General features: G+C 42.0%; 1 long non-coding RNA gene across 2 annotated transcripts in view; it reads left to right on the top strand.

The window, feature by feature from the left end:
• The window catches only part of LOC122237069, a 28133-nt gene extending 15800 nt beyond the window's left edge, over window positions 1–12333 (top strand). Inside the window, exons 3-4 of one of the 2 annotated variants that reach the window (XR_006215276.1) lie at window positions 8418–8607; window positions 10652–12333. This is a non-coding gene — a long non-coding RNA (uncharacterized LOC122237069). Of the gene's footprint in view, window positions 1–7565; window positions 7885–8417; window positions 8608–10651 lie in introns of those variants that run through there. The other variant, XR_006215277.1, reaches the window with a different exon arrangement.
• The last annotated feature ends 14193 nt before the right edge of the window (window positions 12334–26526 follow it).

The following is a 26526-nucleotide window of genomic DNA, read 5'->3' as shown; positions in this document are numbered from 1 at the left end:
TTAGCCACCCAGGTGCCCCATCAGTTCCTTTTCTTGAGAAGTCAGTTGAGTCCACACCCCAACCACCTCCCTTATCAAGTACTCATACTCCTGACCCTTATAACTCACCTGATTCCAGGCTGAGCAACAGGGCCAGGTAACAGACAACCCTTTAATAGCCCTTATGACCCAGATCCTGTTGAAAGATTTTAAATTAGGCAATTCTAAATCTGCTTGCCTCTCCTTGCTCTTTCCTTCCTGTAAAAATCACAAGGTGCTTGCCCACCATTCCCTTCCCTCCCTCTCCTTGGTGACAGACCCTCATGCTTCCCCTGACTGGTCTTGCATGGCATGCTGTATTCCGCCCAGGGAATCATCAGCACAACAAAACTGCAAAATTCTTTCTGGTTTCTCTCCTTTGATGTGTGTCTGGACTCACCATAATTCGCCCAAGGCAATATGGTTAAAAGAGCCTGCCCTGTGTAACTCACACAGTGATTTGGAGACACATTAAGATAATGGATATGAAAGCACTTGAACAGGTGGAGGGATTACAGGCATGTAATATGGCCTGAAGTGCTCTCTTCAGTGGTGGAGAGAAGCATAATGTCAGGTGACAGATGAACGCTTCGGTAGACATCATTAGTGCTCATCAGTATTGTATTCTCTCCTCACTGGGCACACTAGACACCATATCTCCTAGCTCTCTTGCACCTGAACAAATCCAAGTGACTATTTCTGGCCAAAGGTTATGAGTGGAAATGACATGTTTCGTTTCCAAACTGAGGCAGGGGAAAACCTTGCAAGATATTCTAACTCTGTTTCCATTCAGCATTGAGTATGGGAACCATGCATAAAGATTGCAGAACCACAAGATCTAATAGCCTAGATCACTGACTCAGTACATGCTTGGGAGCCCCTGAAGGTTAAGACGACCTCTAGCAAATTTTACTTGAGTGAGAAATAGATTTAGACTATATTCTGCTGGAATTTGGGGTATTTTATAGATATTTAAAAACTAGGGGTGTCTGGGTGGCTCAGTCAGTTAAGCATCCAACTTCAGCTCAGGTCATGATCTGGCAGTTTGTGAGTTTGAGCTCCGCATCGGGCTCTGTGCTGACAGCTCGGAGCCTGGAGCCTGCTTTGGATTCTGTGTCTCCCTCTCTCTCTGCCCCTCTCCTGCTCATGCTCTGTCTTTCTCTGTCTTGAAAATAAAAATAAAACATTTAAAAACTAATACACACACACACACACACACACACTAAGAATAGCCATATGGCTATAAATTTAACAACTTAAATAAGAAACTTTTTTAAAAACACAATTTACCAAAAGAGCAGAAAAAAGAAATGGGAAATCTGAATAGCAATAGGTCTATTAAAACAATTGAACTTTAATTTTTTTTTAAATTTTTTTAATGTTTATTTTTGAGAGAGACAGAGCATGAATGGGGGAGGGAGAGAGAGAGAGGGAGACACAGAATCTGAAGCAGGCTCCAGGCTCAGAGCTGTCAGCATAAAGCCCAATGTGGGGCTCAAACTCATGAACCATGAGATCATGACCTGAGCTGAAGTCCAGTGCTTCACCAACTTAGCCACCCAGGTGCCCCTGAACAACCGAACTTTTAATTAAAAACCTCTTAATAACAAAAACTCGAAGCACGGTGTCTTCACTGGTGAAGCCTATCAAACATTTAAGAAAAAAATAATACCATTCCTACACCAAGACCCTTTCTCTAAAGAGAAAAATGTAAGAATATTTTCCAATTCTTTTTCATGTTATTTGGCTCTTCCTCACTGCTAGCTCATTTGTTTTCAATTTTTCTTGTTTTCTTGTTTTTTTTTTTAATTTTTAATTCCAGTGTAGTTTGCATACGGTGTTATCCTATTTCAGGTGTACAATATAGTGATTCAGCAGGTTCCATACATTAATTAGTCAGCACTTATCAAGATACGTGTACTTTTAATCCCCTTTCCTCTTTCACCAATTCCCCTACCCACCTTCCCTCTGGTAACCATCAGTTTGTTCTCTATAGTTCATAGTCTATTGTGGGTTTTTTTTGGGGGGGGGGGGAGGAGCTTGTTTTTTTTTTCCTTTGTTTTTTTTTCCCAAATTCTACATATGAATGAAATCATATGGCATTTGTCTTTTTCTGGTTGGCTTATTTCCCTTATTAGCATCATACTCTCTAGATCCATCCATGTTGTTGCAAATGGAAAGACCACATTCTTTTTTATAGCTGAGTAATAGTTCTTTTATATAAGTATATATATCCCACTTCTTCAGCCATTTACCTATTGATGGAAATCTGGACTTTTACCACAGTTTGGCTATTATAAATAATGCTGCAATAAGCTTAGGGGTGCATGTATCCTTTTGAATTAGTGTTTCATATTCTTTGGGTAAATACCCAGTAGTGAAATTATTGGATCATATAGTACTTCCATTTTCAACTTTTTGAGGAATCTCCATACTGTCTTCCACAGGGGCCGCACCAGTTTGCATTCCCACCAACAGTTCATAAGGGTTCCTTTTTCTCCACATCCTCACCAACATTTGTTGTTTCTTGAGTTTTTCATTTTAGTCATTTTGACAGGTGTGAGATAATATCTTATTGTAGTTGTGATTTGCATGTCCCTGATGATGAGTGATGTTGAACACTTTTTGTGTGTCTGTTGGCCATCTGTACATCTTCTTTGGAGAAATGTCTGTTCATGTCCTCTGCCCATTTTTTAATTAGATTATTTGTTTTTGTGGTATTGAGTCTATAAGTTCTTTATAGATTTTGGATACTAACCATTTATCAGATATGTCATTGCAAATATCTTCTCCCATTCAGTATTCTGTCTTTTAGTTTTGTTGGTTGTTTCCTTTCCTGTGCTGAAGAATTTTTTAACTTTAATTTATTTATTTTTGAGAGAGACAGCCAGGGAGGGGCAGAGAGAGAGAGAGAAACAGAAAGAGAAATCCAAGCAGGCCCCATATTCAGCAAAGAGCCCAATGTGGGGCTTAATCTCACAACCACAAAATCACAACCTGAGATGATATCAATAGTTGGACACTTAACTGACTGAGCCACCCAGGTACTCCAGGATATTTTATTTTGATGAAGTCCAAATAGTTTATTTTTTGTTTTTGTTTCCCTTGCCTCAGGAGAAATGTCTAGAAAGATGTTGCAATGACTGATGCCAAAATTACTGCCTGTGATCTTTTCTAGGATTATTATGGTTTCAGGTCTCACATTTACATCCTTAATCCATTTTGAGTTTATTTTTATATATGGTGTAAGAAAGTAGTTCAATTTCATTCTTTTGCATATAGCTGTCCAGTTTTCCCAACACTATTTGTTGAAGACACTGTCTTTTTCCCATTAGATATTCTTTCCTCCTTTGTTAAGGATTAATTGACCATATAATTGTGAGTTTATTTCTGGGCTTCCTATTTTGTCCTATTGATGTATGTATCTATTGTTGTGCCAGTACCATACTGTTTTGATCACTACAACTTTGTAATGTAACTTAAAGTCTGGAATTGTGGTGACTCTAGTTTTGTTTTTCTTTTTCAAGATTGCTTTAGCTATTCAGAGACTTTTGTGGTTCCATACAAATTTTAGGATTTTTTTTTTGTCTAGTTCTGTGAAAAATACTGTTGCTATTTTGATAGAGATTCCATTAAATCTGTAGATTGCTTTGGGTAGTAAGACATTAAACAATATTTGTTCTTACCATATGAGCATGAAATATCTTTCCATTTCTTTGTGTCATCTTCAGTTTCTTTCATCAGTTCATCATAGTTTTCATAGTACAGGTCTTTTACCTCTTTGGTTAAGTTTATCCCTAGGTATTTTCCTCTCTTTTGTGAAATTATCAATGGGATTGTTTTATCAGTTTCTCTTTCTGCTGCTTCATTATTAGTGAATAGAAGTGCAACAGATTTCCTACATATTGACTTTATATGCTGCAACCTTACTGAATTCATTTATCCATTCTAGCAGGTTTTTGGTGGAGTCTCTAGGGTTTTCTATACACAGTATCATATCATCTGCAAATAGTGAAAGTTTTACTTCCTCCTTGACATATTTTGCAATTTATTTTATGAGGCTGGTATTATCCTGATACCAAAACAACTAGACAAAGATAGTATAAGAACACTGGGGTGCCTGGGTGGCTCAGTGTGTTGAGCATCTGACTTTCGCTCAGGTCATGATCTCCCAGTTCGTGGGCTTGAGCCCCACATTAGGCTCTGTGCTGACAGCTCAGACCCTGGATCCTGCTTCAGATTCTGTGTCTCCCTCTCTGTCTGCTCCTCCCCCTCTCATGCTCTGTCTCTCTCTCCTTCAAAAATAAATAAACAAAACATTTTTAAATGAAAAATTAAAAAAGAAAAAAAACTGAAGACTTTCATGAATATAGAGGCAAAATTCCTTAACAAAATATTGGCATATCAAATATAGAAATGTATAAGAAGAATAATATACCAAGACAAAGTGGGACCTATTCAAGCATTAGAAAATTAGCATAAAATTTCAAAACCAATCAATATGGTTTACCATATTAAAAAAAATAGTGGAGAAAAAAAACATATGATCCTATCAATAGATATAACAAAATCATTTGACAAAATTTAACATCTATTCTCTTCCTTTAACTTAGTAAAGAGTATCTATGAAAAATCTACAGTTAACATAATGTTTAATGGTAACAACAAATATATTTAACTATTTCCCCTTAGGGACAAAAAGAAGGCAAGGATGTTTTCTCTCACTACTACGATTTAGCACTGTACTCAAAGGTCTAAGCCAGCTGAATAAGGATAGAAAAAAAGGCATACAGATTGAGAGAAAGAATAAAAATGCTTTTATTCAAAGATAAAGAAATTTTATATGAAGAAATTCTAATACATCTAGAGAAAAATCTTTTTATTTATTTATTTTAAGAGAGAGAGAGAAAGAAGGAACATGAATGGGGGAGAGGGGCAGAAGGAGAGAGAGAATCTTAAGCAGGCTCCACGTTCAGTGCTGGGCAATGTGAGGCTCAATCTCACCATCATGGGATCATGATCTGAGCCAAAATCAAGAGTTGGAGACTCACCCAACAGAGCCACCCAGGCACCCATTAGAGAAAACCTTAGAGCTAATAATGAGTTGAACTGAGTTTCAGGAAACAAGATACAAAAATCAATTATATACTAAGAAAAAAAATTAAATATTGAATTGAAAATAATACTATTTAGAATAGCATCCAAAATTGAATACTTAGGAATAAATCTAACAAAACATATGCAAATTTTATTTATTTAATACTGTAAAACTTTGCTGAGAACAAAATGGGGGCACCTGGGTGGCTCAGTCTGTTAAGCATCCAGCTCTTAATTTTGGTTCAGGTCATGATCTCACAATCCTTGAGAGCCCCACCTGAGGCTCTCTCTCAAAATAAATAAATAAACCTTAAAAAAATACTTAAAAAAGAAGAGAAATGGAAGAATTATAGAACTTGGTTTCAAGATCTATAAAGTCCTAGTAAGACACAAGTATAAGCAAATAGATCAATGGGAACATATTCAGAGTCTCAAAATAGACCTGTACACATATGATCAATGGGTTTTCAGAGGCCAAGATATTTCAATGGGGAAAAGATAGTCTTTTCAACAAAAAGTGCTGGAAAACAGGGTATCTATATAAAATAAAGCCTGACCATTACTTCATACCATACATAAAAATTAACTTAAAATAATTATAGGCTTAAATGTGACAAGTAAAAACTCTAAAAGTTTAGAAGAATGCACAGGAAAAATCTTTGTGACCTTTGGATAGGCAAATATTTCTTAGATTGAAGAGAAAAACACAAGTCATAAAAGAAAACACTGCTATACTGGACCTCATCAAAATTTAAAAATTGATTCCCTGAAAGGCAGTAAATAAAAGGATGACCGTCTGTGATATTACATTTGAATACATGTATCTGAAAAATGATTTGTATCTTACAACCCAACCCTATGAAGACACATCCAATTTTTAAAATGGACAAAATAGTTAAACAGAAAGATTAGGAAAAACGTTATATAAGCACCTTACAATATGCCCCAAACCATTAGTCTTTAGGAAATGCAAATAAAAACTATTACATGAAATGGGATGGCCAGAATTTTAAAAATACTGGCAATTCCTAGTGTCCGTCAGAATGTGGAGTAACTGGAACTCTCATATAGGAGTATACCACTTTGGTAAATAATGGATTAGTTTCCTAAAAGTTCAGCATAGCTTTACCATGTTGACCAGCAATTCTACTCCTAGATATTTACCCAAGAGAAATGAAAACATATATTCACAAAAAAAATGTATTCAAAAATGTTCTTACAGCTTTATTCATAATAGCCCCAAACTGGCATCCACCCCAATATCCATCAACAGGTGAATGGATAAACAAATTGTGTTATAGCTATACAATAAATACTACCTTCTTATAAAAAGCACTAACTACTGATACATGCATCAAAAAGGATATATCTGGGGGCATCTGGGGGCATCTGGGTGGCTCAGTTGGGTAAGTATCCTACTTCGGCTTAGGTCATGATATCATGGCTCATGAGTTCGAGCCCCACATTGGGCTCTATGCTGACAGCTCGGAGCCTGGAGCCTGCTTCAGATTCTATGTCTCTCTGTCTCTCCCTGCCCCTCCCCCGCTCATGCTCTGTCTCTCTCTCTCCTTCAAAATAAATAAACATTAAAAACAAATTTTTTAAAAAGCATATATCTCAAAAACATTATTCTAAGAAGGAAAAAAAATGCAGAGCACGTACTGTATGATTCCACCTATGCAACTTCTACAACATGCAAATCAAATCTACAATCACATAAAAATCAATGATTACCTGGGCCAAATATCAAATATGTGGTCATAGGGATGAGCTACAAAAGATAGAAAGGAACTTTCTGGAATGATAGAAATATCTATCCTTATAGTGCTTGTGGTTACATGAATGTCCATATTTACCCAAGCTCAATGAACTGGACACTTATAATAGTTAAATCTTCATTATGTAAATCGCATCTCAGCAAAGTTTACTTAATTTTAATTTTTTTTAATTTTTTTAATGTTTATTTATTTTTGAGAGAGAGAGACAGAGAGAGACAGAGCTGGGGAGGAACAGAGAGAGAGGGAGACACAGAATCCGAAACAGGCTCCAGGCTCTGAACTGTCAGCACAGGGCCCGACGCGGGGCTCGAACTCACAAACCGTGAGATCATGACCTGAGCCGAAGCTGGGTGCTCAACCGACTGAGCCACCCAGGCACCCCTTACTTAATTTTTAAAAAAGGTAATCAGTGGAAGGTACAGGAGGTTTGTCAATATGAAAACAAACAGGACCTGAAATGTACTTTGAACCCACATTTCATGATAGCAATACAGAAAAAAAGGACTCTAATCATGTTCAGATGCCTGTATCCATCTCTGAGTAATGTGATTATAGAAGGAAGTTAGCATGCATGCCCTAGCTGTCCCTTTAAAAGAATGATCTGAAATAGGAATATCAAAGGATGTCTGTGAAACAAAAACTTAAACATCTTCTTTTCCTTAATCAACACAGACTTTCCAGAAGCAACAAAGAACTTGAAGAAAGATGCATCTTCCTTCACTGGCACCACCCAATCCCTTCAATAAAAAAAATCAAAAGAAATCAAAAGGAGAGGATAAAGACCTGCATTAGAATCACATCTCCTCTACCTACCAACCTTGTGATTTTGTCAAGTTACTTAGCCTTTTCCAGACTTGCTTTTCTCATCTGTTAAACGAGGACCAGAAAGTATAAATGACAGCTTCTTTGCAAATATTAATGGAATACCATATGGAAAATGCTTAGCAATGCCTGAAATATAATATACCTGCAGTAAATAGTAGTTAGGAGAAAAAAGAAAGGTAGCTCTTATTGTGTGACTTATGTTTTATATCAACATGTGTTCCCTAGAATTCCTGGTGTTTCCACAATGCCTCTAAAAGAAACATAACTTCTGCTGTTAGAATATATTCAAATTCTTTAAGAATGAAATAATATACAAATGTTTCATATACTGTGTTATAGCTTTTCCCTTTGTTTGTTATTTGTTTCTTCTGTAGGAAAACTGATGGAAATGCAAAAGGAATGTATAGATGATTAATTTCAAAAACCTAGGGAAGCCTGAGGTTTAAATTCAATTTAAATTCAGTCTAGATTTACTTTCTTCTGCAAACTTTGGAAGGAAATGATGTCACCACTTGGAGTATGAGAAAGTAGGATGCTCTTATCTGAACTGTGGATGATGAGACAGGAGCAAATCCACATCTGTAGGTCTTATACAATGGCTGTCCATCCTCAGAGCTGAAATCCTACCCATCATTCAGGCTTATTCAACAATTTATTTACAGTTTCTAAATTTATTGAAATCTGTTCAACTGTTTTCAGGCAACAAACAGATGGAGTTTAGGATTGGTGAATTCAAATCATCAAGCTCACAAACTGGGAGAAGATGGACTGGGTCTAAGAACAGACTGCATTGTTGAAGACAAAATGAAAGGGTAACCTTTATACACCAGCACTTCACTGCTAGGAAGTTCCAAACTGATGAAAACAGTTGGCTGTCCATCTGGAAAAGGTATTTAAAAATTAACTGAAATTCAGAGTGCTATTTTAAGGTAGCAATTGCTTTCTATAGATGCCCATTCTGTTCCAATGAAAATATGACATTGGAATCTGTTAAAAGATAAACTGAGGCATATTAAAAATTTTAAGGGTTTATCCAAGCAAAAACCGATTCGAATTGAGTAGCATCAAATCGAAAGTGGTGGAAAGCGCCCCCGCCCCCAGACAAGAACTCTGGGTGAGACTTTTATAAAGAATAAAGAAAAGGCAGAAGCAAAGTAAGGAAATTATTGATTGACTACTGATTAAAGCCTACTTGGCTGTGTGTGATTCATTGTCCATAGGTTCCAGTTTTATAACCTTGATGTATTTACAGGTTTAGAATTTGATGTGTTTACATAGGCTGCCATGGCATTACAGCCACATCAGTCTAATGGCCTCCTTGTTTAATTAATTTAAATCTCAATAACCTCAATGCTGAGATATCTTCTGCAACTCTAAAAGATACCATTGAGTCATTTTAAAATTTAGAAAGTTTGAAGGTGGTAACTAATGTCGGCAATCTATGAGGACTTCAGACTATGAAAATGCCAGATGTTAGGCCATAAGATGTATATGACTGAATTTAACAAATTTTTCTTTTTGCACAATTCAAAGCTTTTAATAAAGTGTTCTAATCAATAGTAAAATGCCTGACCAAAGCTATTAGCCTCAGCATTAGAAGGCTGAAAGGTAATACTATCCCAATTATATCATAACTGCTAAGACGGCATGGCAACAATTAGCCTGGAAATATGGCTAAATTACTTAAGTCTTATCCTGAATAAACCAGGGTTCAGATGTACCAGTGTCCAGAATTAAAATCACAATACCATATTAGAAGTCTACAGCTGGTTGATAAATCCTTTTGGGAATCTTGTTCAGCCCCAAAAATATGCAAGTTCATAATCTTGGCCAGAGACTTACATGTCACTGGAGCAAACATCAGAGTAGTGTAATCTCTCCCTTGACTACAAGCTATCCCTTTATTCATTAGCCAGATGCTAACTTTAAGAAAGGTGAGGCAGACACAGAGCTCACCAAGACATCCAGGTTCCTCTACACATCACAGCCTCCCTTGCAGTTGGGTTGGGGCCACATAACTGGGTTATGAATAACAGAATAGGAGTGAATGTGATAAACCACTTCCTGGCTTGACTATTTAAATCCTCTCATCATGGGATCCAGACTTTTCTTTCCTTTCTGAGGCAGTGAAAGAAGTCACCATGTAGCTACTAGATAGGAGCAACCTAGGGCTCAGAACTCACTGTTTGCAAGAGAGACACAGGAGAAATGCCCCAGACATACTGGGTGTCATGTCAGAGAGCTACAAACATTCTCCTTTCTGGTACTATGGTTAAGCCAGTGGGATTTGGGATTTACTTCTTACTGCCACAAAGACTACCATACATATCCTGACGACCATAAAGCCAATAAAAAGGACCTTTCTGTTTTGACTATAACACAACAGAAAATACCCTTGGTTTCATTCATGCCTGATAGGTCCCTGAGAGATTTCTATTTCAAAAGATAACTTTGCTTGATATTCAACCAAGAAGAGGGCTCAGATGCGTAAAAGAGTCATCTCAGCCACTTTCCAAAATTAAGAATCACATAAGCCTCCATTTGTGCAGCAACATCAGCTTTTCATAATGCTTTCACTCACGTACAACCTTCTCAACAGCCCGACAACTCTCCTTTGTTTTAAGTGTATAAAATCCCAACCTCATGACTGAACAAAGTGAGTAACAGCAGGATTTTAAGTGCGGAGTCCAGCCACCCAGCTAGGCAGAGCACAGATGAGACAGGCCGCTGCCTTTAGTCCTCTGTAATCAAGAAATGCTCCCAGCTTTCAGCCTTGTTGCAGATTTTTACAAGCTCCTCTCTTAATAACCTTTCTCCATTGCATTCCTGACTTATTACCTCCCTGGCTCCCAGCACTCTTATTTATATGCAGACTCATTCCAGCTTTGCATCCCAATGTTTATGCTGTGTTTATGGTGTTGTCTCCTAACTAGAGTCCATTATCTGCTGAAACAAGAAGGGATGTTCGGGAATAAAACACAGCTTGCCCGTGGCTACCAGACCAGCAGAGCCCATCGCAGGGGGCAAAGATGTATCTCTGCTGATAGGGAGTAACCTGCTGCTTTCCCATGAGCTTCCCCTTGGGTGGCTCCAAGAGGAGGAGGAGGAGGAGGAGGAGAGGGCTGAGAGCATGTGACCTACTTCAGGGAACAAGCCAGCTGTCTTTCAAAGCCTCACTCCCAGGAAGCTCTGCCCCCGAGGTAGATGAGCCCCTGCTCAGCTACTGATAGACTCCACGTCAGCAAGGTTGCATTTGTAGTCAAATTGACTTAAACAGGAAAAAGGAAGACTATATATGATGGTGGCTGGAAGATACTTGGCCCTAACCAACGACTGAGAGGATTTAATGAAGCTCAACGCCAGGTTCAGAAGCTGTCTCTCTGCTTCCTGCCTGGCCCACCGCCTGGCCCCTTTGGAATAACAAGGAGAGGTTCCTGGCTTAGGCGGCGTGTAGGAGGGCCTGGGAGGACAGGCGGAGCACAGGTGAGCCACTCTCACCAAAAGTCACAGGCCAGGTTCAGCCCTCATCCCTTCTGCCCACTAGTAACGGCCATAGTGGAAGGTGGTGAAATGTATGTTAATGTAGGTGAGATGCACAGCGTGCTGGCTCTGAATTCAGACAATTATGATTTCAAACTCTGGCTCAGTACCTGAGAGCTGGGTGACCTTGGCTAAGTGACTTAACCTCTCTATGACTTGATTTTCTCATGAAGAAAATGGGAAATAAGAATACCTCTGCTGAGTTGTTTTAAGGATTAAGAATCGTGTATGCAAGCATTCATGTATGTATAGAGGGCCTGGTGTGGCATAAACACTGGCATATGATTGGCCCTCTGGTAAATGGTAGCTTTTCCTAATTGTTTTTATAATTATGATTATTAAATGGAAAACTACTTGTGCTCTTGCTCTCATCCACCTCTCACCATCTCTATGAAACCATATGTGTAATGCCAATCCCTCTTCATATGGAACAGAAACAGGCACAGTGCCCTGGGCCTACTTAGTAGATACATATATTTGTTGAACGGAATTGAATTGAACTGAACTGTGCCCAAAATTTTACCTCCATAGGCGACTTCCTTGGTTTGCTTCTTTGGCTTTGATATTCCTCTAAAAATTAAGCTTGGCTTACTCCTGCCTAGAGCTCCTGAGTGTTTTGGCTGCAGTTATAAAGTGTTTGTGATTTTTAGTGTATGAAACATTTCATATTTAGTCATGTGCTTTCACATAATTATATTAATACTATGGTGCAATTAAAAAAAAAACAAGAACAAAACTGTTGGATCACATTTCTGTCTATAGGCTGCACGTTTTGGATTTGTCTTCTGCAAAAAAGTGGGAGAGACCCACAAAAAGTCTTTAGAATTCTAGGTGACAGTTTAATTTTGCAGAATATCAGGGTCATGTCTTCTGAGTTCATCACAGAGTCTTGAGATGGGAAGGGAACTTAGAGGTCATCTGTCCCTGCCCCCACCCCAGGCCACGTCTGCCGACTCACATTGAAACTGTGAACAGCACCGGCTCCGCAGGCACTGGCACTGACCCCAGTGCACACTGCCAGGCCCTGGGGCAGCAGGTGCCCACAACTAAGGAGGGGCATATAGGCCAATAAAGATTGTGTTGACCACTGCACACCATGGAGCCTTGCCTGGTCTTTTCCATCTTACAAAATTCAACAGGAAGATGCGAGGCTTATTGAAGGACACATTCTTAAGGCCCACAGCTCTAGAGTGTGAGCCCATTTGTATGGGTCCATATGCACATCTCTAGACCTGGATCAAGCTAACTCATTATCACAGGGATGACACACAGGGGCACAATGCATTTCACATACAACCTTCTATTCCTTTATTCCTAGAGGTCACTTATTAAGTTTTTTAAGAATGCCTGCCTTGGCTATGAACCTAGACTTCACTTAGTGCATACTTCCTTCATGAAAATGTATATCCAGGCCTTCATTTGTCATGTTTCTTTTACATCCTTGGCAGTGAGGAGGTGCAGGTGGAGGAAAACCTGCAAATTCAGGTAGTCTATGATCCGGTCCAGGCAGTGATGGGTGAGTGCCTGGGCCTCGGTCGTGTCCCTGCAGGTGAAGGTGCCACAGAGCTGGGCTTTGGTGGGGATAGCGCCTTCCTTCTCTGCATGCCTAAAGCTCTATTTTACATTTTAAATCACTGTTGTGTCATAGGGTTACATTCTGATAGCAGCCAAGTAGTTAAGTTCAGATTCTTTTCCTCTGAACAGTAAATAGTTTACTTTTCAAATAGCATAATTTTTGAAGTTTTTATTCCTCACCATCACTGTGTTAAGAAAGCTGTCAAGTTTTGTAATTTCATGGAGAAGTGTGAAGTGGCCTTTGTAAGCTCCAGAGGAACCCTCTGAGGCCTGACATTCTAAACGTGATGGCTCTATTTACATATATATTGTCCTTCCAAGGGAAGGCTGGAGGTCCGGATTTGGGATTACTGTCTTAGACAGCTTCTGCTTTGTCATAGGGGCCTTGTCTCTCTTATATTCATGTATACATTCATTCATTCACTCGCTCATTTATTTATTCATTGAAAAGAGTTTATCATTTTATCTTTGATATCTGGGAAGGCTGGGGCTTCTGTTCTGCTATTAAGGAGGGCAATAGGAGTCAGGAGTCAGAGCCGCCTAGAAGAGAGCCCAAGCACCCACAGAGATAAGCAACGTGTATTCTGAGAGATTTTGATCCCACCCAAAGAGCTTTCAGTCAAATCAAGAAATTGTATCTGCTGTTCGCCTGTGTTTGTTTGTCTTAAACTATGAATATCTGAGCCCCTTCCAGAGGCCTTCTCAAGAAAACCAACTTTCAGGGCGCCTGGATGGCTCAGTCGGTTTAGCATCCAACTTCAGCTCAGGTCATGATCTCATGGTTCATGGGTTCGAGCCCTGCATCAGGCTCTGTGCTGACAGCTAGGAGCCAGGAGCCTGCTTCCGATTCTGTGTCTCCCTCTCTCCCTCTCTCCCTCCTGGCTCATGCTCACTCTCTCTCTCCAAAATAAATAAACTTAAAAAAAAAACCCAAAAAACAGAAAACCACTTTGCATTTATCCTTGAACTGGGTTTTGGTTTTGCCTTCTACCTCTGCTCTCCTTGGCTTGACTTCTCTGCACCTGGTTCATTAGGTCTTGCCTAAAAGGTCAAGGAAGCTCCAGGCGGTCCTCACTCCAGAAATGGAGCTGAGAAGGCAACCGGATTTCAGGGAGTACCAGCCCTGGGAAGAAAAAGTAACACCTGTGTCCAGTATGTACCTCAGCTGGCAATAACTCCAGCAGCATCTGCTTCAGTGACATTTAACACAGTGGTCCAAGCTGTAACAATGTTATGCACTCTGGGCTAGGAGCACGCTTACATCAACCCACAAGATGCTCATAAGCACCCTGAGAGGCAGCTTCAGCGTCCCCTTTTCACAGATGGAAAAACCGAGAGTGCCAAGATTATATAGACTGCCCAAGTCCCTCCTAATTAGCAAGTGGCTGAGTTAGCAATTCGAAATAACCACTGGCTAACACTGCCTGCTACAAGCAGTGCCCATGTTAGAAAGGTCAAAGAATGAGGTCAAGGACATGACTGGAATTTTTAAGCTTTTGTAATTTTCCCATATTTGTTACTTATTTCCTCCTTATACTTCCCTGTAGCGTTAGAAAGAGTAAAACAATCTGGAAGAGATGGTGCCTCCACATTGAAGAATCCTAAGGGATATACTGGGGATAAGGACAGTAAAAAAAAAAAAAAAAGAAAGGAAACAAAGGTAGACTAAGTTGATGGGCCCTACTTCAAGGAAGAAAGTAGCATGAGGCATGGAATGATAAGAATTTCTACGATGTAACAAAGTCTCTAGGTTTCCCTACTAATGCCTGAAAGTTTTACTAATGCCGAGCCTTACTATGTAAAGAGTAAGAAGCCTAAACCAAACTATAAATTATGGATTTATTCATTGCTTTCTGTCACTTGACCTACTTAGTTCTCCTTAATCAGGAATATATACATAGTCATGCACCTAAGAATGGGCACACAAATTAAGATAAGGAAAGATGATTAGGAAAGTGTCTGGCTGGTATTTATTCAACCCCTTTATTCAGTGAATGAATAGATACTGAGTCCCACTGCTGTGCTAGATGCCAGAATCAGCAATGAGAGAACAGAGAGGTATAAATCACAATGTTCTTGCCCTTGAGGAAGGTGTCTGGTATCTAGGCAGAAAAAGTATACCAATGCAATTCTCACAGATGGGAGCAGAGAAAGCCAGAATGCCAGCGCATTCCATGGAGGAAAAACTAGGGACAGGTGATCAAAGCCTGCCATCTCTCCATGATAATGAGAAAGCAGCATGGAGGGTCAGTTCAAGACAGACCACAGGTCCGCAGATGGGGTAAGATTTATATTCCCAAAACAATCAGGTCATATATGTACTGGGCAATTGTGTTAACTTTTATGTCTTTTTATTTTAAATAACATAAAATGACAATGGAGAGCTGAGGCCTGGCCAAGACTTTACTAGCATGATAATATTTTATGTTTAATATCAAAGGCTGGGAAAGAATATATCAAGGATTGGGGGGAGGGAAGGGAATTCCAAGTGGAGGAAAGAGTACAGCAAAGAAGGTGAGGGAGAGCAAGGCAATTTATCCTCCTGAAACTCAGGGGTGGGCCTTCCTTCCACTCAGGGTCCCTTCAAATAAAGAAAGATTCTATCAGGAAGTGGCATCTCCAGGTGTGTCCCCTCCAATAATACTGACTATAAAATACATGTTATTTTTCCTTTGCATAAGACTGTACACCAACCACCGAGTTCCCAAAGGTGGAATTTAAATAATTTATTTTTAGAGTATTTGTGGAGCTCTTATAATCCTGGCCCTATGTGGGTAAGCACTGTTGGGGGGAAAAATCTGGGTAGGGGTGTCAGAGCTGATGTTCTACTTCATACGGCATCGAGCTAATGGTCCAGTAATGTAGGCAGAAGACACTTAGATTTCTGAAAACAAGGCAGTGGGTAATGGATGTGAAGTAGTTAAGACAAGCCAGGTCTTTAAGAGAGCCAAAGTTGGAGGTATTGAAAGCACTCTTTCTTTGCCAAATAAATTAGATGACTTGGCAGATGAGGCACAGAAGAGTGTCAGGCATTTAAGGGAGACAACGTGTTGTGTGGCAATGAAACATCTGCAGTGTGGAATAAATTTGGGGATGAGAATTATGAAGTATATATTAGGGACTCCTGGAAAAAAAAAGCGATTATAGCCCGATTCTAAAGGAACTTAAAAGCTAGGCGAAGATCAACTTTTAGTAGACAATGGGGAGCCACTGAATTTTCTTGAGCCAGGCAGCAGCTTAAGATTAATCCTTCAGGGAGCATAGAATAAACTGGTATGCCCAGATCAGAGAGGAGAATGTCCGGTTGAACCACCATCATCTAAGCATGAGTTGATGAGAACTGGACCAGAGTCCTGGTTGTTGACACAGGGACAAACAGAGAGGTGATTAGTGGCTATGATTTACAGGGTGCATGAAATACTGAATGAAATAAAAAGGATGAAGAAACGTATAATGTTATGGAAAAGGTACTGAGGTGAAATGAATGTCCTTAACAATTGTTTATAATACTAAGCATGACTTAAAAGAGTTCTGGGGAGTGCTATTTAGAAGAACTGGAGAAACCACTCACAAGTTACACACATAACTCCACAGGATAACTGTTGTCTTGCTACCAAAACCACTTGGGGATGGGGGTGGAGGGTAACACTGACTACGTCCCGTTCCTCGAACCACCCAGTTATCTCTGTCCCTCCATACCTGCCAGGCCAGAAGGCCAAAGAAAAGCTGAGCAATCTGTGGGATGCCATTCAATGTATGGTTCATTCAGGGCAGCCAGGAAAGTGTGAGACAACATACCTGCTCATCCCAAACTTGTCCCTAAACAGGAAGGGAAAAGATCTCAGTGCTCTCCAGGGCTCTATATGAAAGCAGGTAGGAAATACTTTGAAAAGGGGGGAGTAGAGGGTTAGGGCAAAGGAGCATTGCGGTTCACACTGCTTCCTGTTGTTTCATTTTCCTCATCTTGGCTATTTGGAGCTCTGCTGAAGCCCTCAGGGATGGCATAGGATGCCAATGCTCCAGGAGGAATGCACTGGGAAACCAGAGCACATTTCTGAGAAAAGTAGGTCCTACTCTCCATAACTCTTCAGCTGCCACCTTCCCAAAGGCCAGCGTCCCAAAACAACCACGGAAGAATGTTATTGCTCCCAGGAAGACTGCAGGAGGCCCTGCCCTTTGAAGTTGAGCACAGCGATTTGTGCTGAGCCAGCCACCCGCCCTCGTGGAGTTAAACTCTTGTCCCTATTTTCAGCAGGAGCAGCATGCCTCTGTCTTGCATGGAGCCAGTCAACTGCAGACCCAGAGCCCTTCAGTAGCTTCCTGACTCCTTCCAAGTCATGGAGACTTATTGACTTCAGAGTGATTCCGTAAAACTATTCTGAAGTCAATGAACCTAAGGGTCTAAATAGTCAAATAATAGAGAAGGTTCTGTAAGTGGTTCTTTGCCATGTGCTTCAAGAGATAATAAGACATCAGTCTTCAGATGGTTTCCCAATGACCTAGCACGGTATGTCTGCAGTATCTCCATCATACATGAGCGGCAGCCTCTCTGAAGACTAGACTGGAAAGCAAAGGTTAAGAAGATCACATCAGGAGCCAAACATTCTTGGAAGCTGATGCTTCTCTACAGACTATTGGTATTCAAATCCCACCAAGTGTGTGCCCTATTTTAACTGGACCACCTCAGTTAATGAATGCATCTGTTAACTTATTTAGGAGTGGGTTTTCTTTGAACTATGACAGATTCAATTTCCCCCGAGGTGTACCATTCCAAGATCAATGAAGACCTGTGACTTATATTTATATGCAATTCAGTGGGAGAGAAAGGGATTTGTGAATTCTTGCACCTAGGGATATAATATTAGCTACCTTCAACTCATTAATTAATTATTGCCATTAAATGAATGCTTACTTCTTGCAGGATACTAATCTAAGTACCAGGGAATTAAATAGACAGATAGATGGGTAGACAGATAGATAGATACACACACACACACACAACCAATCTTGGTCTTCAACAGGTGCAAATAATCCTGCAATCTTACAAGAGATAAGGATCAGACAAGGAAAGTGTAAGTGTGACACAAGAGCAATAGGAAAAGCAATGTGCAATAATGACAATAATGATAGCAATAATAATTTCAAAAATGCATATATAGCAGTCTGAGTAAGTGAGCACTCTTTGAAGTATCGTAGGTATGACAATCCAATTAATCCCCTCAACAGCCCTGTTGGGTTGTATTGTTGGGCAACACATATTTCCATTTTCCAGATAAGAAAACTTAGCTCACAGAAGTTAATTAATTTATGTAAGGTCATAGAGATAGGGCTCGGTTCGATCTAAGCCTATACAGTTTAGTGCCAAGTGCCATGCCCTGAAACACTGTGCTACCAGATTTCAGAGTCAGTCAACTGTAGCATGGTGCAGAATGTTCAGGAAGGCTTCTTGTGGGAACTAGGTTGTAAGCTGGCCTTGAAAGATGAGCTAGAATTCAGAAGTGTGAAAAGGAAAGGAACAGAGCATTCTAAGTAAGATGAACAAACTGAGCCAAGCTTGAGAGGCAGGAATAGCTGTGGAGGAGAGAAACGGCACAGTGATTAAGTGTGTGGTCCTTGGAGCCAGAGTCTGCTGCTTCAAACCCTGGCAGCCCCCCTTACTAGCTCTGTGACTTTGGACAAGTTCCCTAGCCTCTCTGTTGTGTCCTAGGATTCTTATGGTAAAGTGAACATAAAAATAGTGCGGAAGAGTAGATTGGTAAATATTTGTACACCCACTTAGAACAGTCCCTGACACATAATAAGTGTTACACGAGGCATTTCTGAGTCACGGGCACTGAGAGCCAGGCTTAGCTAAAAGGATAAGTGATATTTAACTGCTTGTCAGCCTGTGTCTTCCCCTTATCACTCTCCCCTTTTCAGACCACCTCCTCGACACCCCAGCATAATTTTTGCCTGGGTATAGAATTAAAGGAAAGCTCCTGGCCAAACCCTGTTATAAAGGACACCAGTGCAATTGCCGTCAAAATAACCACAAACATTTACCCAGAGCCTGTAAGTGAAAAGCACTTTTAGATGTACTCAATAATTTAGGGAGAAAAAAAAGGAAGAAAAAATTGCAGTTTGAATGCCTCCAGGTGGAACCAGTTGCACTGAAAGCCCACGGCTATGCCGGGCCCATGGCTGGCTGCAGTGCAGTGCACATGGGGCTGACTCCAATGCCCAGAGCAGCCACGGGAGTGAGGGAAGGAGTCAAGGAGGTCAGGAGCCCTTACTAGCTCATTAGTGCTATCTGGATTTAAAAAAGAGATTCCCAAATCCCAGGAGGTGGCTCACTGCTTGGAACAAAACCCAATGCATTAACATCCTGGTATTCCAAAACGATCCCCGAAGCCCCGCAGTTACGCTGATGGAATGTGATTTATACAGAGGCAAGTGCTGCCAAGGCCCAGACTGGGGAGGCAGCCGAGCAAGGGAACCGCTGAGAATGCTATGAATTTCTCTATTTGCGAACCTCCCAATTAAATAGAAGTGCACCTCAGGGGTCGTGGGTGCCCAAGACCAGGCCTCTGCCAGTGTGTGTCTGTGGACTGCAGGCCTAGTCACTACATCGGACCTCTGCATCTCGGCTGGGCTCCCGAAAGTGCCACAGTGGCCATCTGCAAAAGCCTACTCTCTGAGCTTGCTGCCTTCAGCCTGATGTTTACCCCAAGAGATGGTTCTAGACCCAGCTCAAAAGCTGCTTTGGTTTCTTTTGGGAGGATAGAGGTGAGGGGATGGGATAGGAACATGCAGGTGAAATAGAGACACAATTCACACAACAAAAAATGCCCATATGCACAACTTCTAGAATTCTCTCCAGCTCGGGAATATTATGAGTTAGGCTCTCCCTTACAGTCTTCCACGGCACTGATGGCTACCACTGTAGCCTGGAGGGTGACAAAGCAGAAATGGGTCAGGAGCACACTCTCTGGAGTCAGACAGGCCATGGTTTGCATTCATAGCCCTACCAAATTAGAAAACTGTTCATGCATATTCCCAAGTGGCATATTCCCGAGTGCCCTACCTGAGGGTGTGTTCAATTAGCAAATGACCACTATTTTCAACTTGAGAGCCAGTCAGTGTATCAGCCTGGACAGGCCAATTGCTGCGCAAACCACGTCTACCTCTCAGAGGCTTAGCTCAGTGCAGGTTATTTCTCACTCTTGTCACAGTCAGATGTGGGGGCCCTGCTCCACATGGTCACTGAGGGATCCAGGCTTCTCAGATAAGGCAGCTCCCGCCAATTCCTAGGACCTCAGCATTTTACACTGGCAGACAAGGTAAAAATGGGGCAGCTAGGAGCCAAATTTGGAAGTGACACACATCACTCCCACCCACATTCCATTGTCACATGGAGTGCATTTCTATGAAGGGACGGTAGGAAAGTAGCGTCTATTTCTGTGTACAGGAGGAAAGGGAATTAATGGAGCTTGCTAAACACTTCTGCTGTCTGCAGAATCAGGGAGGCTTCCTGGAGGAGTGATACCCGAGCTCCCTGAGGATGTGCATTCTTGCAGCCTCCCCTGTCTCTGGCTGGAAGTAACCTCAGAGGTCATTTCAGCCACTATCTCCCAGTCCAGCAAAGCACAGAGCTGGGTGCATGGTAATTGCTTGGACAACATTTGGTGTTTGATCTGAAATGGGATCTAGAGGAACGCAGCAGACAGAGGGGCTGAGGGTGGATGCTGGGCCCAGGGTCCAGAGCCAGAGCGTCGATACCACCTGAGTGCGAGTCAGAGGGACCCCGGGAGGGTCCCCACAAATTAACTCCACTAGTGGGTGGGCAGAGGGTCAACCAGAGAATCTGTCTGGCTGTTTGCAGCTGTTATATATGTTTGCAAAACCTCCCAGACCGTGTAAATACCTAGACAGCTTCTGCTGAACACCATGTGTTTTTGACAGCCATTTGATTTGCTTTCACTGAAAAACATCCGGAATATATAATCCAAAATAAATATATATAAATACTCATTTATAATTAGGCCGCTGTTACTCCCTCATATATGGAGTGAAAAGATTTCCAATCTTGCAGTTAAAAAACCCCAATAAATCATTTTCAATGATAAACTGCGTGTGTCATTCTTGTAGTTAGAGTCTTAGGGTTACAATGGCTATCAGAGGTCACTTGATCCTTTTCCTATTTTCCCAGAAAGATCCCAGCTTGTTTTTAGGACCTCATAAAAGGAGAAAGCACAGAACATCAGTGCCTGAAAAGCCCTGGGCTGTTCCACTCTGCTAAGGCTCACCAAGAGAGACTGCTTGCCCACACAGAGCTGTCGACAAGAATGGGAGTCCCCTGTTTCTCACCTGGTCCTAACTCCCTCTGCACTTCCCCTGCTTGAGACTACCAGCCCCAGAGTTAGTACACTCAGGCTGCCAGAACAAAATGTCACAGACTGGGGGGCTTCAATGATGGAAATGTATTTTCTCACAGTTCTGGAGGCTAAAAGTCCAACCTCGAGGGCCAGCGGGACTGGTCTCATGTGTTTGTCTCCTCAACTTGCTTACGACACCTCACTGTGTCATCACACAGCCTCTTCTCTGCGCACACGCGGAGGGAGAGAGCTCTGGGTTCTCTTTTCTTATATGGACACAAGTCCAATCAGATTAGGGCCCCACCCCAGTGACCTCAGGAAACCTTAATTCCCTCCTTACAGGACCTATCTCCAAAGCAGTCACATTGGGTGATAAGGCTTTGCCAGCTGAGCTTTGGAGGGACACAGTTCAGTCCATAACAGCCCCCCACTCCAAGGGACCAGCCTGAACCCTGACTCGGTTGTGCAGAGCAGTGTGGAGTTGGTCCCACTAGTCTCGCGCTCCTCTGCCCCATGGCTCAGTCAGTAGCTGAGATCTGCGTGTTTCCTCCCAGGGATCGCCCCTTCAGATGGTCCTCGGTCCCTTCCTCCCTCCTCAGAGATCTAATCCTACACCCCTGGCTGTCCAGAAACAGTCCTTCCTGAGGATCTGCAAAGTAACTTTGGTGAGAGCCTGCTTCCTTTGTCTTCCACCCACTGTCAGGCTGTTTCAGAATGTCAGCCTTCCCTGGACCACACGCTGTCTGTAGTCAGGTAGGATGATACAAATTAGATTCCTGAGTCATAATCTTTCTCATTCGTGGGGGTCGTTCATTCATCCAGCAGATTTGGGCTGGTTTGGGGGGACTCTCCTGCCTGCGTGAGTTGCATGGCTATTGTTTTAGCTGTATTCAGAGACAGGGGGACCGGACATGACCCCTGACCTTCCTGAGGAGCATGAGGCCATCTCACAGGACATGTAGAAATCACAGTAGAATCTCCTTAGTTTGAGATCAATCCTGGGGCTGTGGGGTGGAAGGCAAGGAAGGAAGGAGCCCGGAACAGGACACCAGGACTCTGGTTCCTGCTCTACCATCTATTCTGTGTGCCTTGGGGTGAATGACAGCCCCTGTGTGAGCCTCTGTCTCCTGACCTATTGTCTGGGAATGTGAACTAAATGTTATCTCCAGGCTCCCTCCTATCTGCATGCCGTGCTGTGCCAATCCTTTCTTTTTTTCTTCCTGGTCTGGGCCATGCAGGAATATCTATTACAGAGGGCTTCCTGGACTCCACTAAGATTCCTTGGGAGTGTCCTAATCAGCCTCACTCCCCTAGATTTCCCTGGATACAACTGTGGCCCACGCACCTTCATGTCAGGGACCCGTCTCATTTTCCAGGTCCAAGAAGATGAATGCTCAGCAGGTGCACCAAGGGAATGGAGTATTTCTTCGAGGAAGTTAATAAGATTGTATATTTTAGCCTTGGGGCACTGGAGAAGGGAAAGAAAAATTCCCTGAAACAACATGTCTCTTGTTTAATAAAGTTTTATTATTATTATATATGAGTGTGTGAGAATGAGAAATCCATATCAGTTCTTTGCCGTCACAGCTTTATTGGTGCTGAGCTTAAAAAATCAGTTTGGTGACTAACAGAATAAAGAACTGACTGACCAGTGATTTTCAATATGTGGCTCTTTCAAGAAGCAATCTAATAGAGTAAGAGCTTATTGAAAAGTGTAGATGATGTGGAAATGAGTTACACAGAGGGGTGGCCTGTCCTGGTGTGCACCTTGGGAAGGACAGGCATATATGACAGGTGACAGGGGCCTCTTTGATTGCTGGCTACACTAGCTCAGTTAACACTCCTGCTTTAGGAAGTAAAATTAAGCTTATGGCTTAATTTTTCTCTGACTCCTATCTCCCAGTCCTTGTTTGGAACCTCCTTAAACTGAGAGCATCTTACTACCACAGGAAACTCTTTTGTTCAGGCAGGCAGGCCTCGGGCTTCTGTGTGTGTGTGTGTGTGTGTGTGTGTGTGTGTGTGTGTGTGTACATGCCTATGTGCATCTGTGTGTACCTGTGTGTACATTGAGCCCAGGTGTCTGTCCCCAGGGCTTATGGTCTCAGCCTGGGCTCTCCCTGGAGGATAGCAGACCCTGCTTCTCGTTGGAGCTCATTGAGGGATAGAACAACCATGACCTACCCTAGGGACTCTACAACTCCCTACATCCAGGACTATACCAAGGGTTTTCCCTGGCCTAAGGACAGTGCTTAACACCTCTTTAGTAAAAACCAAAATCTGTTTTTGGAGCCCTCACCCTGGGGTGGGCCTCTTTCCCCTTAATCTCCTGAGCTTCCTTGGTACTATCCACAGCCACTAACTTTTGAATCCCTGAACCAAAGTATTTTAAATTTGGCTTTTCTGAGCAGAGCAGAAGATAGGATTTTCTTTCCGTGTTCAAGTAGTACTTTGTGGCCAGGTGGCAGAGCTGAGCCAAACTCAGCAGCCATGTTCCAGGAGTCCACGATGGCAGCAGGGCTGGGCTGGTGAGGTGGAGGTGATATGATGCAGTGCGTCTGTCTGCTGGGGCCGCCATAACAAACTACCCCAGGATGGGCAGCGTAAACAGCAAGAGTTTATTTTGGGTGGCTTCTTCCAAGGCCTCTGTCCTTGACTTGTAGGTGGCTACCTTTCTCCCTGTGCCTTCACATCACCTTCCCTCTGCCCTTATCTGTATCCTAATTTCCTCTTCTTCCAAGGATTCTAGTCAGATTGGAGTAAGGTACATCCTAATGAATTAATTTTAACTTAATTACCTCTCTAAAGACTGCATCCAAGTACAGTCACACTCTGGGGTACTGGGGTTAGGACATCAATACATGAATTTGGGAGAGACACAATTCAGCTCATAAAACATGTGACAAAGGAACAGAAGCTGTGTGAGATAAGCACCAGGGATTGAGAAGCAGAATGTGTCTTTGCTGTTGTCAGCATTCTCCCTGAGCTGGAGCGCAGCCGCCCCCCCCCCCCCGCCCAGTTCTCAGGTGCTCAGGGTCCCCAGCATCATTGGGGTCCCTCCCTCTACACCTTTTATTGCAGCATGAGAGGTACAATGATTGATGAGACATATAAGGTGGGCCCACACAAGCCACAGGGGAATAAGCCTCTAATAATGGAATTATAAATATTAACCACAGAAAATAGATACTGTTTTTAATAAAGGAGATATCCATGTACAAGAAGAGATCATGCATGGGAAGCAGCCACTCTTCCTGCCTCAACCCAAGTCTGGGACATAACTTGTTTAGTCCCTGCATATCTGAATCAGCTTCCTGTGGCCCTGCTGTCCTTCTTTCTCCAGCAGGAAAGAATGAGAAACTGGTACCCCCAAAGCATCAAAAGAGCAAGTAGAGTCAACAGAGAGCTGTTTGGATCTGAACAGCTATTTTTCCTGGTTGGACATTAAAAACCTAGGTTCTATCTCCTAGAGAAAGAGTGGGTATTGGATTAGTGACATTCTGGGAGGGGCACTGAGCCTCTGGCAGGGAGATGTAGACCAGAATTACTTTGGGGAACGACATGCAGGGATGCATCATGGTTCTGCAGAGTTAAGTGTCTGTCCCAGACCTCAGAGCTACTCTGTTGAGCTGAGGCTTTAGGTAGAGGGGAGGATTGACCCTCTAATGGGTCAGATGGTGCTCCTTTCATCTAGAGCTTTTATCCAGCCAGGGAGCCATCTGAAGTCTAGGCTGAGTTTCCTGTGGGGCACCAATGAGGAGAGCAACACAGCAGTGGAGGTGGCCTTATCCATCTCTCTTTCCTGCTCCCTCCATCCTCTGTCTTCAGGCTATGTGTCCTGGGGATAACTATTAACAGCTCCAAGTCTTCTAATTTTTTTGCATTGAGTTTTCATTACACTTTAAACATCACCACGGATGGAATTAATGAGCAGAGGCCTGCTGGATATTCAGCCAGAATTCTCAGAACCCCAATGGTCTTGACTCTGAGAGCTCAGGACCACTTGTCACTTAAGTGATCCATAATTTTGTTTCTGATTAGTTCTGAGTAGTACCCTCAGTTGCTCTGGGAACCCCTTAGCCTTCTGTCTGACCATGAGCATGTTTGACTCTCTGCTCTTTGTCTTATGGACTTGATTCAAGTCCAGAGGGTCCCTCAGAGGTGGGAGTTTATGACTCCAAAGGACATGAGCAGCTAAGAAGGCCACCCTTTTTACAGGACTATGTTCACAGGAAGAAAAGCCACACTCTCTGCATAGATAAGCAGAAAAATCCTTTGGCTCTGAAAACTTTCCTCCTGTGTTCTCAGTGCCTGGAATTATATTACTGGAACTTGAGTCCTTTGTAAAATGCAAAGACATCTAGGAAGTGAAAAACTTACATTATCAATAAGAATTTGAGGTCTGAGGGTATGACTTAAATGCCTTTATTTATATATTACTTTTTTTTTTCCTGCCCAGGACTCTCAGAAGGTTAAGTCATTCCATATAATCAAGGAGTTCAGATTGCTGAAGATTTACCTCTTATAAGTCTAATTTCAACAATATAAACTAGTTTGGATAGAGATCCCATCTAAAATGTTTCAGGCTGTGCTACCTTCTTAAATACAACCTACCAAATGCATAAAACACTTTCTTGATAGTTCAAGGTCATCATTATGAACTCCCATCACTGCCCCCTGTGCTGATTCTCTCCGGCTTCATCGCAGGGTCCTGGGCTGTTGCAATGGTGGTCCTTTCCTTTCCTTTTAAGTTTTCTGTCTTCTCTCTCTCATATAAGCCATTTTTTCTCTCTTTCTGCTCAAGCTGAAGTGTTGCCTTAGGCATTTGTTCTCTTTTCTAACCTATCCTTTTAATCACCTGGGGGGAGGAAATAAGATACCCAAGCTTTGGAGAGATCTATGAGTAAAAGAAGAGTAGACAGGCTTTGAATAAGAATTTTTCCCATAGACTAGGGCAAGAACTTTATTACAGGATTTACTAATTCTTACTACACAGATACTTTGGCTTTTTCTCTGATTTTCAGCTATTATCTGGATAAGTGAAGTGACCAGATACCCTGCTGCATGATAGGGGAAGTACGTTTCTTTAGAAAGTTAGGGATAGAGATGCCTGCCTTGAGCATAAGGGAATGAGCACCTTTTATAGATGCCACTGCTCACACTTGCTTCTGTCTCATCAGCAAGCCTGTCCCTCTGCAACAAGTTTCCTCAAAGTAAATTATTGTCCAAACTGGCATACTTTTGAGAACAAAAGAATGCACTATCAATATTTATTTCAAGACAACAGGACTACCCTAGGCAAATCAAGACCTAGGGTCTCCTAATTTCTAGGACAAACTCTA

Source organism: Panthera tigris, chromosome A3, assembly GCF_018350195.1.
Source record: "Panthera tigris isolate Pti1 chromosome A3, P.tigris_Pti1_mat1.1, whole genome shotgun sequence".
Classification (NCBI taxonomy): Eukaryota; Metazoa; Chordata; class Mammalia; order Carnivora; family Felidae; genus Panthera; species Panthera tigris.
This window is presented reverse-complemented; position numbering and strand designations above follow the sequence as displayed.